At 45.6% G+C, this 13,176-nt stretch overlaps 1 protein-coding gene across 1 annotated transcript in view; it reads right to left on the bottom strand.

Moving 5' to 3' along the window:
• LOC126201595 (putative ammonium transporter 1) overlaps nt 1–13,176 on the bottom strand; it is a 362,485-nt gene that overhangs the window by 110,329 nt on the left and 238,980 nt on the right. The window lies entirely within an intron of this gene.

Here is a 13,176-nt window from a genome sequence, read left to right as displayed (position 1 = left end):
TCCAACTGAGGCGCCAGGTGGAAATGGCATGGCAAGCCGTTCCACAGGACTACATCCAGCATCTCTACGATCGTCTCCATGGGAGAATAGCAGCCTGCATTGCTGCGAAAGGTGGATATACACTGTACTAGTGCCGACATTGTGCATGCTCTGTTGCCTGTGTCTATGTGCCTGTGGTTCTGTCAGTGTGATCATGTACTGTATCTGACCCCAGGAATGTGTCAATAAAGTTTCCCCTTCCTGGGACAATGAATTCACGGTGTTCTTATTTCAATTTCCAGGAGTGTATTATACTGAGAAGATGATGTACAAAGAGTAACGTTCTTTAAAAAATTGTTGAGATTGGAATGCAGACTGGTACTATATCAGCATATTTAAATCTACATCAACATTTTTACTCCGAAAAGGAAGATAGCCTTTAACGTCCAGTCGATGGCGAAGACATTAATGACGGAACTTACCTCAGACTGGGAAAAGATGGGGAAGAATATCGACTGTGTCCTTTTCATTGCAATGACGACTTAAGGAAACAACAGAAAACCTAAATCTCGATGGCCGAGTGGGGATTTGTACCTGAATGTGGGTCTATTGTCCCATCAGTGCACCTCCTATCTCATTTTTTAAATGTTTCTTGAAGTCCTTCATGGAGTGGGGAAGAACGCTTGTCAACAAGCTTCTGTGAAAGGTTATATTTTTCTAACTTCATCGTTATGGTCATTTCGTGAGACGCTTATGGGATGAAGTAATTCGTTGCCGGACTCACCTCATAACGTGCACCCTCGGAATTTCAACAGAAACTCTCCTCGCGGCAGCTAACACCTCTTTTGTAGCGCTTGTCACTCGCCTTGGTTGGTCATCTTCCCTCTCATGATGACTAAAATGAACTTTCTTTATTGTTCTTTCAGTTCCCCCACAAAGGGGAGGGTTGGTAGCGGATAAAACCGCTCCTCAGCCAAGGATTGCACAACAGAAAAGATGGTTTAAAATACAGAAAAACTGATGGCTATAAATGACTTTTGATGATAATAATTGAAGATTTTTAAAAAACACCGTGTTGGACAATACTCACGACTTTTACAACATTGTAGATGATTAAATAGTATAGTTAAGAATAGTCATTAATGATAATTTTAATATGGAGTAATAGTGATTTAGGTGATGCATGAACAAAATCACGGATATGGTGGATTAGGAATAATGAGTATGACCCCGGGGTCCCGTGGAACCGCAGGTGCCGATGAAAAGTCAGCTATATGGAGAAAGGGGAATGGAGAAAAATTGACGGATGCTGTGAGGTGGAACGTTGTGACTACTGTTGCAACGTGGGATGGATTTCGGCGTTTGGGGGTGGGAGTAGGTTGATATTCCGGCGGGAGAGGATTCATCTACATCTACATCTACGTGGATACTCTGCAAATCACATTTAAGTACCTGGCAGAGAGTTCATCGAACCACCGTCACAATAATTCTCTGTTATTCCAATCTCGTACACAGCGCGGAAAAACGAACACCTATATCTCTCCGTGCGAGCTCTTATTTCCCTTATTTTATGATGATGATCGTTTCTCCCTATGGAGGTGGGCGTCAACATAATATTTTCGCATTCGGAGAAGAAAGTTGGTGACTGAAATTTCCTGAGAAGATCCTGCCGCAACGAGAAACTCTTTTGTTTTAATTATGTCTACCCCCAATCCTATATCATATCCGTGACGTTCTCTCCCCCATCTCTCGATAATACAAAACGTGCTGCCATTCTTTTAACTTTCTCGATGTACTCCGTTAATTCTGTCCGGTAAGAAACCTACACCGCGCAGCAGTACTCCAAAAGAGGATGGACAAATATATTGCAGGCAGTCTCTTTAGTAGATCTGTTGCATCTTCTGTTCTACAAATAACGCAGTCTTTGGTTAGCCTTCCCCCACAACATTTCATATTGTTCTTTCTAATTTAAGTTGTTCGTAACTGTAACTCCTCGGTGTTTAGGTGAATTTACTGTCTTTAAATTTGATTTATTTACCGTGTAACCGAAGTTTAACGGGTTCCTTTTAGCATTCATGTGGATGATCTTACACTTTTCGTTATTTAGGGTCAATTGACAATTTTCGCACAATGCAAATATCTTTTCTAAATCGTTTTGCAATTTGCTTTGACCTTCTGATGACTTTACTAAATGCCTAACGACAGGATCACCTTTAAACAATCTAAGACGACTGCTCAGATTGTCTCCTAAATCGTTGATATAGATCAGGAACAGCGGAGGGTCTACAACACTACCTTGGGGAACACCAGACATCATTTCTGTTTTACTCGTTGACTATCCGTCAGTTACTACTAACTGTGACCTCTCTGACACGAAATCACGAGTCGCTTATCTGAGACGATATTGTATCAGCACGTAATTTGATTACAAGCCACTTGTGAGGAAGGTGTCAAAAGCTTTCTAGAAATTTAGAATTATGGAATCAATTTGAAATCCCTTGTTGAAACTACTCAACAATTCGTGTGGGTAAGGAGCTAGCTGTGTTTCACAAGAACTATGTTTTCTAAATCCATGTTGACTGTGTGTCAATAGACCGTTATCTTCGGGGTAAGTCATAATGTTCGTATACAATATATATTATAAAACCCTGTTGCATATCGATGTTAATGATATGGGCCTGTAATTTAGTGGATTACTCCTACTGCCTTCCTTTCTTGAATATTGGTGTGACATGTGCAACTTTCCAATCTTTGTGTCGGATCTTTCGTCGAGCGAACGATTGTGTATGATTGTTAAGTATGGAGCTATCTCATCAGCATGCTCTGAAAGGAACCTAACTCTTATACAATCTGGATCGGAGACTTGCTTTAAGTAAGCGATTTAAGTTGCTTCACTACTCCGAGGATGCCTACTTCTAATTGTAAGCTACTCATGTTGGTAGCTCTTTTTGATTCGAATTCTGTAATATTTACTACGTCTTCTTTGATGAAGGAATTTCGGAAGCCTATGTTTAGTAACTCTGTTTTCGCAGCACAGTCGCCGATAGTATTTCCATTGCTATCGCGCTGAGAAGGCATTGACTGTGTCTTGCCGGTAGCATACTTCACACACGACCAGAACCTCTCTGGATTTTCTGCCAGGTTTCGAGACAAAATTTCGTTGTGGAAACTAGTATTAACATCTCGCATTGAAGTCCGCGCTAACTTTCGAGCTTCTGCAAAGGATCGCCAATCTTGGGGATTTTGCGTTCTTTTGAAGTTGGCATGTTTTTTTCGTTGTGTCTGAAATAGAGTTCTAATCTGTTTTGTGTACCCATGGGGATCAGCTCTGTCGTTTGTTAATTTATTTCGTATAACTCTCTCAATTATTGCTGCCGATATTACTTCTTTGAATTCAGATCACATCTGGTCTAAACTTACATTGTTAATTTGGAAGGAGTGGAGATTGTCTCTCAGGAAGACGCCAAGAGAATCTGTCTTTTTGAACAGATAAGGCACGAACGAGCATGAAAGATGGTATATGGATGTAGTAGGGCAACAGGGTACGTGGATTGGTGATTAGCGTTTGGGATGTTGGGTGCCGGGACAGTGTTTGGCAATTAATGTATTGTAGTCGATGGTGCTGCAGGTGAGGGGAGTGGATGAGTTGGTACAGGATACAAGTTGGGAAGGGTTGGTGGATGTGGAAGGCCAGATGGAGTGCTTGTCTTCCTAGGATTTTAAGGGACTTTTAGAATTTAAGGGAGACAGAAATCCCGGCAACGTTGGCGGATGTGAGGATTGGGCGGTTGAGCGACTTATAGCTGAAGATAATGGTAAAAAGATTTAGACCCCAGGTGCATCCTGTTAGTAATTTCAATAGTTTTAGTTGGATTCGAGTTTTGTGTTGGATGGTAAGGAGATGTGCATTCCATGTTAGCTTTCTGTCGAAGCTAAGTTCTAGTCAGAGGCATGGGTTGGTTGTAGATGGAGGTATGGAAATCTGGGCGACGCAAACGCCAAGTGGTGTGACCAAAGATGGAGGCTAGACTTTTTGTAGATTTATTTAAGTTTCCGTGAATTAAACTACTCGACCATAAGATTCAAGTTTCGTAGGAGCTAAAATAAATTATAACGATACGATCTCCTCTGTAGAATTCTTCCTCTCTCATCTGAGACAGCAGTGCTGTAGAGAAGCAGGCCTCTACATTTTGAAACATATCGAAGAAGTGCGTTAAGAATGATTTGTGTGATACATTGAAGCCTGAGAGCAACGCAGTGGATAAATGTCTGGATGGCATATCTCTGTTCAGTGGGGCACAAATGTTAAGCTCGCCTTGCTAATTAGGAATATGTAGCGCTGGTGTTCTTGACAATTGTGGAAAATTGTCAACTATTCTCGAAAAAAAAAAAACAAGAATCTTGAAAAACTGACACGTCTATCGGATTAGCAGGCATTCAATAACAGGACAAAGAATTTACTATTAACACAACAGTAACTGAAATAAGGGACTTCATAATTTGCGCTGATAATGTTTTAGGTGTTTTCCGGCGTTCGAACGAGATATTCTGAGATGTTTAGCCGTAGATGGATCAATACATTCTTCATAGACCATGGACACTTCCAAACATATCAACGTAACATCATGAAATAGGTTAAGTAAGACCTGGCTTGCAACGTGAGGCACCATAAGTAAAGGGTATCATACAATGTGATGTGCTGATGAAGCATACCTTCGTCTTTTTCTGAGAAAAATCTTTTCACGGTCAGAAATGGTGGCACTGGGACTATTTCAAGGGCAACGCACGACCAACTGAGCCACCCAAGTGCAGCTTCAGTCCGACTGAAAGCCTGTCACTGTAATAGTAACAGTCGCCTGCTTTTCCTGGAAGAGAGATTTGAGCAATGGTCAGGTACTTCGACAAAGATCAGTTTTGTGTATTCAGACACGTAACCTTTACTTACTTGATTTTATAAAAAGCACAATGTGATCATAAGTTGGTAATGCATTACCTTATGTTCTGCGTGAGAAAGTAATTTGAAAAGCTTTGTTTTATGTGAAGCCACGGAGATGTTCATTGCGCTGGGTTGCTACGCCGTTCAACACAATTGAGCATTAACGACTGAAGGAAGGTTTAGTGCACAATCGCACAAACTTGGCAAAAAGATGTGTTAAGGTGGTGGTTACGCACTGATACTAATGACGTGAGCCCTGAGCAGTTACTGTGACTTGACTGGAGCTTGAATGGTTAGAGCTCGCGCAGAATTACTTGGCCAGTGCGCAGAAACGCTTTGTCGTCCTCGGCGCTGGATGAGTCCAGCCCTCTGTTTCGAGGAGTCCACCACTCTGTTTCGAAGGGGCAGCCTGCCTCAGCTGCCTGTCACCTACACAGCTGTGAGCTACGTCCGAAATGTTCTCTGTCCACCTCAGCTGCCGGCCGCTGTGGCCGAGCGGTTCTAGGCGCTTCAGTCCGAAACCGCGCAGCTGCTGCGGTCGCAGGTTCGAACCCTGCCTCGGGCATGGATGTGTGTGATGCCCTTAGGTTAGGTTTAATTAGTTCTAAGTCTAGGGGACTGATGACCTCAGATGTCAAGTCCCACGGTTCTAGGCGCTACAGTCTGGAGCCGCGCGACTGCTCCGGTCGCAGGTTCGAATCCTGCCTCGGGCATGGATGTGTGTGATGTCCTTAGGTTGGTTAGGTTCAAGCAGTTCTAAGTTATAGGGGACTGATGACCTCAGAAGGTAAGTCCCATAGTGCTCAGAGCAATTTGTACCATTTTTGTTAAGTTCCATAGCGCTCAGAGCCATTTGAACCATTTGAACCCACCTCGGCTACTCTGCGAGAACGCGTTCAAAGAAATTATTCGGTAAAAAAAATTGGTTCACACACATCTCAGCTTCATGATAAACTGCCCATAATTTCATTATGGTTATGGTGGTTTTCAAATTTCTGTATTACGTAATGTATTGTGCTAAATTTGAATACTTCGCAATGAAAAATAGCGGCCGCTATGAGTTTGCATTTGACACATGTTTATTCCACATGTTGCTGCGTACGAAATTGACCCCACATATGAAATTTTACTTAAACTTAAGACGAGATGTATATATGTTTCTAATCTCGAGAAAATGGATTATAATTATGCAGTGTACTCACCCAACAAGTGATAGAAAAGAAAGGTGTACAAGACAGGCGAAAATAAATCATTCTCTCTGGTGCAATTTCAGCGTAATCCTGTGCCCAATGTGTTTGTGATAATAATCGACTTACTCGTAAAATTGTCATACTGGCACAATATGTTAATACGATTTTCTGCAGACTCTCTAATCGTAACATACAAGTTCGTCGCGGTAGGCGTTTGTGCGAAGGCTTATGCCACTGTTGGGGGATGTTATATTCTGAGGGTCAAAATAAAATTTTCTAGGGAGTAAAGACAAAAGGACTCGATTGTGTTAAGCTTACAAAACCAAATTATTTTTTAGGATCGTTATTATCACTATTTCGTAAGACTGTAATACTGATTACTAAGATACTACTCCTTACCTTTTTCTCAAACGTGGTTGCAACATTCATCGCCCACTTGCACCTCTGTTCTCCAAATGATAGGTACGTGTGCAGGCAACAACAACTGCACAAATATTGTAATGTTTAGAGACGATATCTGTTCTACTTCTGCACGATACGTGAGCTCCGGTCGCAATGTATTGCCAGTTATGTCAGGTCGTAGTTCGCTACACGGTTGAGCGTCGAGTAGTTCGGTGTTCAATATTTTTTTTTCCAATTAGACGTTATCAAATACTGGCCTGTCCTACCCTCGCAGCATGGAGATGAGGCCATACGTGCCACTGGATAATCAAGAACCATTGAGTAATGTGGTGTCACTGCCAGACACCACACTTGCTAGGTGGTAGCTTAAATCGGCCGCGGTCCATTAGTACATGTCGGACCCGCGTGTCGCCACTGTGTGATCGTAGACCTAGCGCCACCACACGGCAGGTCTCGAGCGACGTACGAGAACTCGCCCCAGTTGTACGACGACGTTGCTAGCGCCTGTACGGACGAAGCCTTTGCTCTCATTTGCCGAGAGACAGAATAGCCTTCAGCTAAGTTAATGGCTACGACTTAGCAAGGCGCCATTAGCCTTACATAGTTTGATAGTTATCGTATGAAATGTCTCATCAAGAATGCTGTATTCACAACAAGGATAAATAAAAGTTAAGTATTAGAGGAGCTGCATACTTTTCTTATTAGAATTCACTACTTATCCTGTTCCAGAATTCACGCCCGTCTGCGTTAGATAGCGTGCATTTCGGCCTCCTCTATCTACAAGGTGTTGGCACATTCACCAACACATCATTGGCGACGAGGGAAATGTGTTCTTTCTGATTGCTTACATTTACTTGTGTCATGGATTCGCCAGATGTACTGTCCGAATTTTATCGCTTGCAGAATCAGCAGACGCAGGCGTTATTGGATGCCCTGGGACAGCTCGTCCAGGGTCAACGTGCGCTGCAAACCGATGCGGCCGCCGCCGCTTCATCGCTACCGCAGCCACAACACGCCGTTGCGCCGTCCTTCCGTAATTTTGATTCAACCCACGAGACCTGGCAAGAATGGTCTCGACAGTTCGGCTTCCATCTAGCCGCCTACAGAATTCAAGGTAATGAGCGGCAGCCGTTTTTGCTTTCTTGTGTCGGTGTGTCCACCTACCGTGTGATAGTGAAATTGTTTCCCCAACGCGACGTAGCAACTCTGTCCTACGAAGAACTTTTGTCTGCTTTAGATGCCTATTTCAAGGAAACAGTTAATGTGGTTGCAAAACGGTATACGTTCTTTCGTACCAAACGTACGGCCGGTCAGACTAATAGGGACTGGGTTGCAACATTGCAAGGACTTACTAGGGATTGTGATTTTGCATGTGAATGTGGACTTCCGTATTCAGATACTATGGTGCGTGATGCAATAGCACAGAACGTTTCTGATGTTCGCATACGGGAACAGATTTTGAAACTAGTTAATCCCTCCCTTCAACAAGTAATAGACATATTGGATAGGCAAGACACACTTGACTTTGCTCAGGAATCCTTTGAAACTTCGCCAGCAGTGTGTCGCATTGACCGGCCCGCCGGGCGCGCAGCACGGGACGCTAAACGGCCCTCGCGCACGTCAGCGCAGCTGCAGCCTAGCTCGCAAACACGTGTGCCGCGTAAGCATGCCAATGCAGTTCTAAAATCATGCCCGCGGTGTGCAACTAGACATTCGCATGACAATTGCCCGTCACGCCAAGCTATTTGCTTTTACTGTCATAAGAAAGGACATGTTCAAAGTGTTTGCCAGAAAAAGCTACGATCAGACAATCAAAACCATTCCAGGCCCTTTGCTTCGCGCCGGAATCGAACCAGGGACAATCAGGCTCGTGGACCTTCGCCCATGGACATTCATGTCGTTAATTCCACCCCGTCCAGTGCCACTTTATCTCACAGTGACTGTGTTCGTCCCACACCAAGTGTGCGTCGACATCGCCGGACATCCCGTACCATCGCTAGTGCTTCTGTACCTGTATCAGTTCAAATTGCACGTGAAAGTCGCTCTTGTCGTCAGCAGGACAATAAACTTTTTGTAGACTTAGACTTTGGAGGCAAAGTGATACCATTCCAGCTCGATACCGGAGCTGCAGTTTCATTGCTCAATAAAGACACGTACAAACAAATGGGCAAACCTCCGTTGCGTGCCGCAAATGTTCAGCTCAATAGTTATTTAGGACAGCAGATACCTGTGTTAGGACAGTGCAGCCTTCTTGCCACATACAAGGGACAAACAAAACTTGTATCATTTTACGTTCTTCGTTCTTCTGCTGCAGTGAACTTGTTTGGTTTAGATTTATTTCAGTTGTTTAACTTGTCAATAGTAAATCAGGTCCTATCAGTGAATCAGACTGTGCCTTCCGCCAGTGTTTCTAATCTATGTGAGGAATTTGCAGACATTTTTGCACCGGGCCTTGGTTGCGCTAAGGACTATGAAGCACATTTGGAACTGACAGAGAACGCGCAACCGAAATTTTTCAGTGCGCGCAATGTTCCCCACGCATTGCGTGATGAGGTCGCAAGAACGTTACACGATTTAGAATCTCAAGGTGTAATTGAATGTGTGCAGGCTTCTCTCTGGGCCTCACCCTTAGTAATTTTGCCAAAACCTTCCGGAAAATTGAGACTTTGCGTGGACTGTGAATCCACAACTTGTGACTGCAACTTTTCCTTTGCCCCGCCCAGACGATCTTTTTGATAAACTGTGCCCGGGTAAATACTTTTCGAAATTGGACCTAGCAGATGCGTACTTGCAAATACCAGTGGACGAAGAATCCCAGCGCGTCTTGGTGGTTAACACGCATCTTGGATTGTACCGATTAAAAAGACTGCCATTCGGGTGTGCATCCGCCCCTGCATTGTTTCAGCAATATTTACAAACTGTTTGTGCGTCGGTCCCTACTGCTGCGAACTATCTGGACGATATTGTGATTTCCGGAAAGACAGAAGCCGAACATTTAGAAAATCTACGAACATTATTTCAGGTCTTGCGACAAAATGGTCTTCGCTTGAGGAAGGACAGATGTGTGTTTTTTGCTCGTGGCTTACCGTATTTGGGACATGTAATTAATGCACAAGGCATACATCCGAGTCCGGAGCACCGCCGTGCCATACAGGAGTTACCTTCGCCACAGAACTTGAAACAGCTCCAGAGTGTGTTGGGCAAAATTAATTACTACCATAAATATGTTCCCCATGCCTCTTCCATTTCAGCTCCGCTTCATCGCTTACGCCGTAAAGGTGTTCCGTTCGTCTGGACGACGGAATGCGAACGCGCCTTTCGCCGGTTGAAATCGGCGTTGCCTTCAAATACTTGCCTTACGCCATTCGATCCCCAGAAACCCCTTTTGTTGATGGTCGATGCATCGGATTTCGGGATCGGTGCTGTGCTTGCGCACAAAGATGGATCGCATGATCGCCCTATTGCCTTTGCGTCAAAATTGCTCTCATCTGCGCAACGCAATTATTCCCAGATAGAGAAAGAAGCTTTAGCTCTCGTGTTTGGTGTTACAAAGTTCCATGATTTCTTGTATGGTCGTCACTTTACCATCATCACAGACCACAAACCTTTGACATCGCTTTTTCATCCGAACAAGCCTGTACCTCCACGTACAGCGCAGAAATTCATTTGCTGGTCTCTTTTCCTCTCGCAGTACCGCTATGATATCTTGTATCGGTCCACTGCTAAGCACGGAAACGCTGATGCATTGTCCCGTTTGCCTGTTGCTGAGGATAAAGCATTCGATTCTTCCGAACTTGCTTGCATGTTCATTGATTCGGAAACCGATGACGTGGTCGAATCGTTTCCGATTGATTTTCGTCGTGTCGCTACAGCCACAGCTGCTGACCCTGTCCTTGCTACTGTTTTGCGTTTTGTTGCTACGCAATGGCCCTTGTCAAAGTCACGGATCGAGGATCCGTTGGTTCGCCGATTTTTTGCTCACAAGGAGAGTCTTTTTGTACGACGTGGTGTTTTGTTGTTGCGTTCGGATAATGATCAATCCAGAGTCGTGGTCCCACGTTCGTTACAGTCCTCTGTCTTAAGGCTTCTTCACCACGGACATTGGGGTATAGTACGCACGAAACAACTTGCTCGTCAGCACTGTACTTGGTTCGGAATCGATGCTGCGATTACGAATATGTGCTCTTCTTGCGTGGCGTGTGCTGAACAATAATCCGCCCCGCCGCGGAAATTCTTTGCATGGCCGAAAGCCACTTCCCCTTGGCAACGCTTGCACATCGATTTTGCTGGTCCATTCTGGAATGCTCGATGGTTGGTTGTGGTGGATTCCTTCAGTAATTTTCCTTTTGTTGTCCGGATGTCTTCCACGACATCATCTGCCACCATCCAAGCGTTGTCTGCTATCTTTTGCATTGAAGGTCTTCCACAGACTATTGTTTCAGACAATGGCCCACAATTCATGTCCGCAGAATTTCAGTCATTCTGCAAGGCCAATGGTATTCAACATCTGACATCTGCGCCGTTTTCGCCTCAGTCAAACGGTGCCGCTGAACGGTTGGTCCGGACTTTCAAGTCACAGATGTTGAAGTTGAAAGAGTCGCATTCTAGCAAGGACGCATTATTGCTCTTTTTGTCTTCGTATCGCTCTCAGCCCCGCGATGGTCGCTCGCCGGCTGAGTTGCTCCATGGTCGTCCTCATCGAACCTTGATGTCTTTGCTGCATCCGCCGCATCAGGTTCCAGTGCAGCGGCAGACTACTGCTTTTGCTCCTGGCGACGTTGTTTTCTATCGAAACTATCGCGGTTCACAGCGTTGGCTCGCAGGGCGCATTCTTCGCTGCCTCGGCCGCGCGATGTATTTGGTTTTGGGGGCCTCTGGTGAGGTGCGTCGGCATCTCAATCAGCTGCGCCTCTGTCGTCGCCTGGGTTCTGCCGCTCCCCATCTGCTTTCAGCGACGGTGCCGTCCGGTCAGCGCCCTGGGGACCCATCTACTGGCTCGCCTCATCCCCAGGTGTTACCGACGCTGCCTTCCATTTTGCCTCATGGCGACGCGCCGCCGCCGCCTGTTCTCCCGCCGGCGCCGCCCGCAGTGGACGCGTTGCTGCAACCGCCTGGCGCCTCCCTGGGTCACGCGCCGCCGCTCGCTTCCCGTGACCGGCTGTCCTCCACCATGGACCTCTTGCCCGCTCCGGACCAGATGTCATCTTCGCCCGTCGGGTGCCCCGACCACATGGAGGTCGACCCTTCGGCCCCTCCTGTCTTACGGGCGCATACACCGCATGTTGACGTGCACCCTGGACTAGGTTTTCAGGCATTTCCTAGCTCCCCTCGGACCGAATGGCCGGGTGCGGGTGGCACAGCCTCGCCTGTTGTTAGGCTCCCCACCTCATCGCATACGTCAACATGGGGTCCTCCCCACGGCGGGCGGAAGCCTTATAACACGACCGTTCGCCGATTTGCGGGGGAGGAATGTGGTGTCACTGCCAGACACCACGCTTGCTAGGTGGTAGCTTAAATCGGCCGCGGTCCATTAGTACATGTCGGACCCGCGTGTCGCCACTGTGTGATCGTAGACCTAGCGCCACCACACGGCAGGTCTCGAGCGACGTACGAGAACTCGCCCCAGTTGTACGACGACGTTGCTAGCGCCTGTACGGACGAAGCCTTTGCTCTCATTTGCCGAGAGACAGAATAGCCTTCAGCTAAGTTAATGGCTACGACTTAGCAAGGCGCCATTAGCCTTACATAGTTTGATAGTTATCGTATGAAATGTCTCATCAAGAATGCTGTATTCACAACAAGGATAAATAAAAGTTAAGTATTAGAGGAGCTGCATACTTTTCTTATTAGAATTCACTACTTATCCTGTTCCAGAATTCACGCCCGTCTGCGTTAGATAGCGTGCATTTCGGCCTCCTCTTTCTACAAGGTGTTGGCACATTCACCAACACATCAAGTAACATGTCCTAAATTACGATTGTGTACCCATTTCTATTCCTCCGAATACAGCGCCATCTGTAGCGAAGTGATTGCTTCAGAGAAAACTTATGTAGACTTTGCGGTAGAGTCGTAATCTGCAGTACAAAAGGGGGTTCTCGCTGAAGATTTCAAAGTAACACCCCGCCTCCGACGCACTGGGTGGGGTGTGGGGTAGACTGTGGTATCGTTGGTTTCGCCCTCCCAGATAAACAAACTGGAATTATAACTTTTTTTGAGGTGGTGTGTAGTTTTTGAGATATATTAATGTATTCAGTTAAAATGAACACTCTAAAGCGTTAGGAAGTCTTCTCTGAAATTATTTGTCTGGAAATGAAACGTGGACGATAAATAGTTTGGACAAGAAGAGAATATAAGCTTTGCAAATGTGGTACTACAAGAGAACGCTGAAGTTTAGATGGGTAGAACACATAGCTTATGAGGAGGTACTGAATAGAACTGGAGAGAAAACAAATTTGTGGGAGAAATTAACTAAAAAAATGGTTCAAATGGCTCTGAGCACTATGGGACTTAACTTCTGAGGTCATCAGTCCCCTAGAACTTAGACCTACTTAAACCTAACTAACCTAAGGACATCACACACATCCATGCCCGAGGCATGGTTCGAACCTGCGACCGTAGCGGTCGCGCGGTTCCAGACCGTAGCGGCTAGAACCTCTCGGACACCCCGGC

The sequence above is a fragment of the Schistocerca nitens genome, chromosome 1, assembly GCF_023898315.1.
Source record: "Schistocerca nitens isolate TAMUIC-IGC-003100 chromosome 1, iqSchNite1.1, whole genome shotgun sequence".
Lineage (NCBI taxonomy): Eukaryota > Metazoa > Arthropoda > Insecta > Orthoptera > Acrididae > Schistocerca > Schistocerca nitens.
Note: the sequence above shows the minus strand (reverse complement) of the source record. Positions and strands in the feature narration are given on the sequence as shown.